Source organism: Canis aureus, chromosome 22 (genome assembly GCF_053574225.1).
Source record: "Canis aureus isolate CA01 chromosome 22, VMU_Caureus_v.1.0, whole genome shotgun sequence".
Lineage (NCBI taxonomy): Eukaryota > Metazoa > Chordata > Mammalia > Carnivora > Canidae > Canis > Canis aureus.
This window is the reverse complement of record NC_135632.1, coordinates 48,335,496-48,341,495: the sequence shown is the minus strand read 5'-3', so window position 1 is coordinate 48,341,495 and position 6,000 is coordinate 48,335,496. Positions and strand designations below refer to the sequence as shown.

Here is a 6,000-nt window from a genome sequence, read left to right as displayed (position 1 = left end):
ATGATAAATCTTGATATCTAGTGTATAAATTCTCCATCTTTGTTCTTCTTTAAGACTTAGCTATTTTTGGTTGTTTGTTTTTTCATATAAATTTTAGAATTGGTTTGTCAGTTTTCATACACACACACACACACACACACACACACAGATTTTGATAAGGATTGTATTAGATCCATAGATCATTTTGGAGGAAATTGAAATCTTACAATATTGAAGCTTCTAATCCACAAGCATGGTATATGCCTCTATTTTTTAGGACTTCTTTAATTTCAATATATGTTTGCACTTTTCTATTAAAGATCTCGCATATATTTCTTTAAATTTATTACTAGATATTTAATGTTTTTTGGTACTATTGAAAACAGTATCTCTTAAAATTTTATTTTTTAATTGTTTGTTGTTACCATAAATAAATGCAATTGAATATTGACCTTTAATCTAGTAATCTTGATAAATTCATTTAGTAATTCTCAAGTTTATAGTTTTTTTCAGGAAACCATATTATTAACCATAGCACTTATTAACAATGACCATATTATTTCTTTCATCCTAATATTTATGCTTTTTTCTTTCTTTCTTTTGTATTTTTGAGCTGGTTAAAATCTTCAGTAAAAATTTGAATAGAAATAGAGTGGAAAGAATCTTTGCTTTGCTCCCAACCAGTGGGGAGAGCTCTATGGCCAGCCATGACCCCTTGACTTAATTTTCTTAAGTGCTAGGGAATAGGAAAGGGACAAAGGGAGACAAAGGGAAAAGGAGAGAGAGAGACAAGAGGAAGAATGGGAAAGCAAGAAAAGCCCCAAGACCAGATGTGGCAAGCCTCCAGCTCCATGGCTGAGGAGGAACCAGACTTTGAAGAAAGAGATATGAGAATTTTAGGCAAATAGCCTGAAGTCACCTCCAAGGCTACAGGAGTTGCTGGCTGGCTCAGAAAGGCCCACGGATGCTTACTGTTTGGTCAACGCAGCGATCAATTAAATAATCTTATTCTGACTTTGAATGCCTGTATGTGGGTCATGTGTAGCCCAGTGGGCTCTCAGCAGGCCACTCCACACATCTGCATTATTTACCTGGCCCCCTATGGTGTTTGAGATTTTACCCAATGATACATCCTTAGCATCCAAAGAGCTGTGAAAAACAAGCTGAAATGCTTATTCCACAGTGATGCCAGGGAAATATGTTTTCACTGAGATGTAAAATTTTATTGTATTTGTGTGTGGAATTAAGAACTTGGATTTTTGATGGTTTTTGAGCTTTTGATGAGGTGATTGCCCTCAAAAGAGACAGGTGCATTGAAACACCAATGTGAATAGAGTTATGTGGAGGTGTTATTCCTGCCTTGGAAGGATATCCCTCATTCACTCGTCCTATTTTCCAATCATTCACTCAGTCATTACTGTGGAGCACGCGTGCTGGGCAGGTACTGATACTGGGCTGGCTTTCTGAATAATAGTCCTGATTTTGGCCATTTGCCAGTTTCTGTTCTATAAATACTCTCATCATAGCTGATTTCAAGCTATCAACATTGTAGCAATGAACGCAGAGTTAGGAAGAGATACTAGCACTGTCACATATTCTGGATATAAGAGATCTGGCCAAATTTGCATTGAGGATTCCTTCCTATGATGCATCTTACTTACAAACCAAGTTCCCTTGGTTACTGTGCTGTATCCTTGTTGATGCATTTTGGTTCCCAATGATATCCACTTTACCCTTGAGATGATAAAGTGGTTAAAAAACAACAATGCACCATTCTTCTTTCCAAAGCATGCTTCATTACCAGCCTAACACCTCCAGCAAAGCACCTGGTAAATTTCCCGGATACACAGTTTTCTTTGTTGGGACCGGATGCACATACATCCATGCACTTGTTTTACATCCCTAAGTAAGAAAGACTAGGGGTCAGGACAAGACTGGGAATGGATTATTTCATTTCCATTTCATTTAATATTGACCACCTGCTGTCTGCATAGTTCTTTTGTTGGAGATTCCGATACTGTGCTGAGAAAGCCATGAGTTGCAGTCTGTCTGGAGAGATAAGACTTGTGCTTGTGGCTCAGGTAATTAGCAATGTAAGGCAGTGTAAACCAAATGGTAAAATGAGTGATTTCAGGCACTAGACATTCCCTGAGGTCATAGGGCAGGTTGACTGAGGGGCTGCAGTATGGGCAGCAGGCCTTGTGGATGAGGTAGACAGTTTTCTTAGATGTCGGACTCCACCCTGCTTTGACCCTCTCTACCTCATCGTTGTACTGGTGGGAAAGAGCACTCTGCCAAAGAGTGAGGGACATCAGGAGGGGGCAGAGGGGACATGCTGAGGAGTGGGGGAGGCTAAGGTGGGCAGTAAGATAGGAGGGGGCCACATATTGGAGTCAGTGCCAGGCTGAGGACTGTGAACTTGAACCTACAGTGAATGGGTATAGCCTTAGGGATTTTAGAAGATAGCCACAATGTTGGAACCTTAGGCTTTAGTAAGATTAATCGTGTGGCACTGTGTAGCGACTGGATTTGGCCAGGCAGAGAGAGGAACATGGAGACGCAGACACGCCGGATAGGGGTGAAGGTGGCCTGAGCAGTGTGGTAGCCATGGATGGGCAGACAGGGAGGGATGGACTTCACCAAGGAAGGTACAGAAGGGACCTGGGGCTGATGTCAGGGCTGAAAAAGATGTAAGAGCTCAATTTTCTTTCTTTTTATGTGTGGAAATGGGAAGATTGGTCCTTGGAGAATTGGCCAGATAGAAGGGCTCCTGTGTGACTAGGATGGCGGCTGATGCCTTCAGTTTGGAGCCTCTTGTCTGTGTGCCGAGAACTGACCACCCTCAGAGGATCTGTTCAGTGGGTGATTGGCAGAAGAGGATTATGATAAGGTGATATGCATAGCAACTTACTTTTTTTCATATTAAATTGGGCATTTTGGAAGTAAGTAGCCATAGAACATACACTCACTAACATACTATTTCCTGGGGGTGGGGACAGTGGCATTTATCTGAACATTAGGCAAAGCCATGAGATCAAACAGTCCAAAGCCTTCTACCAATGAGATACAATCCCAAATGTTTTCCTGAGACGTGAGCATATGTGAAAATGTCAAATACTGCACATAATGAATGGATTGGGGTGGAGACAGAAAGCCAGTACCACATCTTTCTATTTTTTCTATGTTCTCTGTGCTTTATACAGGCATCTAAATGCTTTGTTAATCTAACTTTGGGATGTTTTCAGGTTGTGGGCAGTCTCCTCTTCTGACAGCCAGAATGAAGAACTCTCTAATTATCCCCTTTGAGAGTCAAGACCAAGTTTTAACATTAAACACTATGTTATCTTAAAAAAAAAAAGGTGGGACTGGAGGTACCTGCCTTATAATGGTCAGCACAGGCCCCTGAATTGAAACCTACCTTGTTTGTCACTAGAATCAGATTTCCAAGTGACAGTATGCAATCAAAAAGGGCCAGCATAGCAATTATTTGCAAACCTTTTGTCCACTGCTAATTATGTGCTGGACTCAGTGCTGAATAGTTGCCACGCACTCTCTTGCTTAATCTTCACCAAAACCACCACCCTGCAGTGCAGCACACGAGCAACGAAAGAAGGATGGCTGAAGAGAGGGAAAGGTTCAGAGTGGGGAATCTGCTGAAACAGGGAGGGGACTAGCTGTATGACCTCGGGGACCCAGCTTCACGTCTCGGAGAATCATTCTCTCAACTGTAAAATAAGGATAATAATAATAATCCCTGTGTTCTGTTATTTATTGCTGCATGACAAACTATTCACAGCTTAATGTCCTAAAAGGCTAATGCTCATTTGTTATACTTGTGAATCTGCGGTTTGGGCAGGACCAAGTGGGGACAACTTGTGTGGGTTCCAAGAGGCCTGGGACCTGTCGGAATGGCTTGAAGAGCAGTGACTGGCTGGAGATTGCTCTCTGCACGCAGTCTCAGGGCCTCTCTGTGTGGTCTCCCCAGGTGCTCATACTTCCAAGAGCGTGTTCTAGGCGACAGACAGTAGAGGCTGCTGGTCTATGAAGTCTGAGGCCTGGAAGCTGGCACTGCTGTATTTCCACTGTCTTCTACTGGTCAAAGCACTTCCTAATGCAGGGGAAGGAGATCTCACCTGGCAGTGAAGTGGGCCTCTTTAACTGCTAGTTCATGGAAGTGTTGATTACATGAGATAATGAACATGAAAGCCTTTTAGCATACCATCTAGTACCTCTTAAGAGCCCAATAAATGGAGGCTGTTGTCTTTAGTTAGGGATAGTGTCAGAATCATCAGAGAGAGATGAGGGATTGAACGAAGTTGATTTTATAGACAGCGAGGGCCTTGTCTTCATGGCTGTGGGGTGGTGGTACAGCCTGTGTGCAGGAGGTAAGGAGTGAGAGGGTGGTGCCTCTAGGAAGGCAGCATGTGGGCCTGAGAAGTTGAACTGCAGAAAGAGAGAAATTGGACTAGTTGTGGGTGGCAGGGGAGAAAGGGCAGCAAAACTCTCCAGAGGATTGTTCTCCCAGGGGGATGGCTCAGGTGTGGGGGTGGCCTGGAGTGGGGAGACATGCTTGTGTGAAGGACGAGGAGATAGAGAAAAAAGATGTTTGGAGGAGGAAGAGGGGGTGAGGCAGAGAGACTGAGAGAAAATGTGTGGGTGTGTGTGTATTTTAAAGGCCAAATTTATTCTAGGCAAGCTATTTATTTAAGATTTGCATGCAAATGAAAACAACCAGGATATAAGCTCCTTAGAGGAGGGACTTTGAGGAGGAGAAGGGTTTACAGACCTCATTTCAGGCTGGAAAACATGCAGCCTTTCCTGCCAGGCAAAGGGCAAAGCTTAAGCTGGGAGGGGGTCTGGACGTGTGGAGAGGGAAGCATTATATTTTCCATGTCAGTGGTTGGGGATGTCAACTGTATACTTCAGAGCAGAGAGTGACACACAACCAGGGTAACGTGAAGCCGAGGCCACATCAAGAGTAGTTTGGAGGCCCTGAGAATGAAAATGGTCATGGTTCTTCTCTTAACCTCACGTGGTTTATTGCAAAGAAAAAAAGTTAATTTATAAAATCAGTGTTGAGAAGTCAATCAAGGTTCTGATTTTTCCCATGATGCTTTGATGCTTCTTTTGAAATAGAAATTGTGAATGCTTTCAGAAATTAACTTTTGGTGTCCTTGCTTTGTGAGGGACTTCCATCTGGACTTGGCTGGCCTGGAGAGTAGTCTGGAAGAGTGTACAAGACCTGCCGTCCCCAAAACTAGCCCTGGTGGAAGCTGCTGGCCCAGAGATTCCCCCCTTGCAGACTGTTTTCTGGGTGAGGATTTCCTCCAACCCCCAAACCCCTTGGCCAGACCTGCGTCTTGCCCAGCTGCCTGCTGACCTGTTTGAATATGCCTGAGGATTTATCTTGGGGAAATTCTGTTTGTCTCTGACATGGGCTCCATCAGGGTTTGGAAGTTTTTGATTGGTTCCATGCTGCATCTCCAGAGCCTAGCCTAGTGGCTGGCAGATGGCACTCTCATATGCTGCATGGATGTAAGAATGCAGGGGGCATCGTAAGGGACACAGGTGTAGAAGGGGAGCAAAGAGGAACAACCTGGGGCATTTTACAAATTCGTAAATGGCTCTGTGGGGCAAGACTGAAGGAGTTCAGATAATCAGTGGCCCATTCCTTGAAAATGATTTCTGTGTCCCAAGGATGAAACAGAGGGGAAACAGGGTTTCATGGATCCTGGGTAGGTGGGTTTTTTTTCCCCTCTCACAAAGACTGGCAAGTTTATATTTCTGTTTGAAATGCAGAGTGAAACTGTGTACGTCCCTTTAAAGAAGTAGAATGCATTTACTTCCGCACAAGCCATATGGGACTTTGGAGTGGGTGTTCATGTGCCAAAATAAACCCATGGATTCGCAGCCATGAGCAGTGAGGTTGGAGCAAAGTTTCTCTTTCACCTTAGAAAACCTGAATTTATTTTAAACAACATAAAACTGGTGTAGGCCTATTACAGAAAATTGGGAAAACAC

The 6,000-nt window shown here is 43.5% G+C and overlaps 1 long non-coding RNA gene across 1 annotated transcript in view; it reads left to right on the top strand.

Moving 5' to 3' along the window:
- Positions 1–4,554: 4,554 nt before the first annotated feature.
- The window catches only part of LOC144294172 (uncharacterized), a 206,293-nt gene continuing 204,847 nt past the window's right edge, over positions 4,555–6,000 (top strand). Inside the window, exon 1 of the long non-coding RNA XR_013361615.1 lies at positions 4,555–5,293. This is a non-coding gene — a long non-coding RNA (uncharacterized LOC144294172). The remainder of the gene's footprint in view (positions 5,294–6,000) is intronic.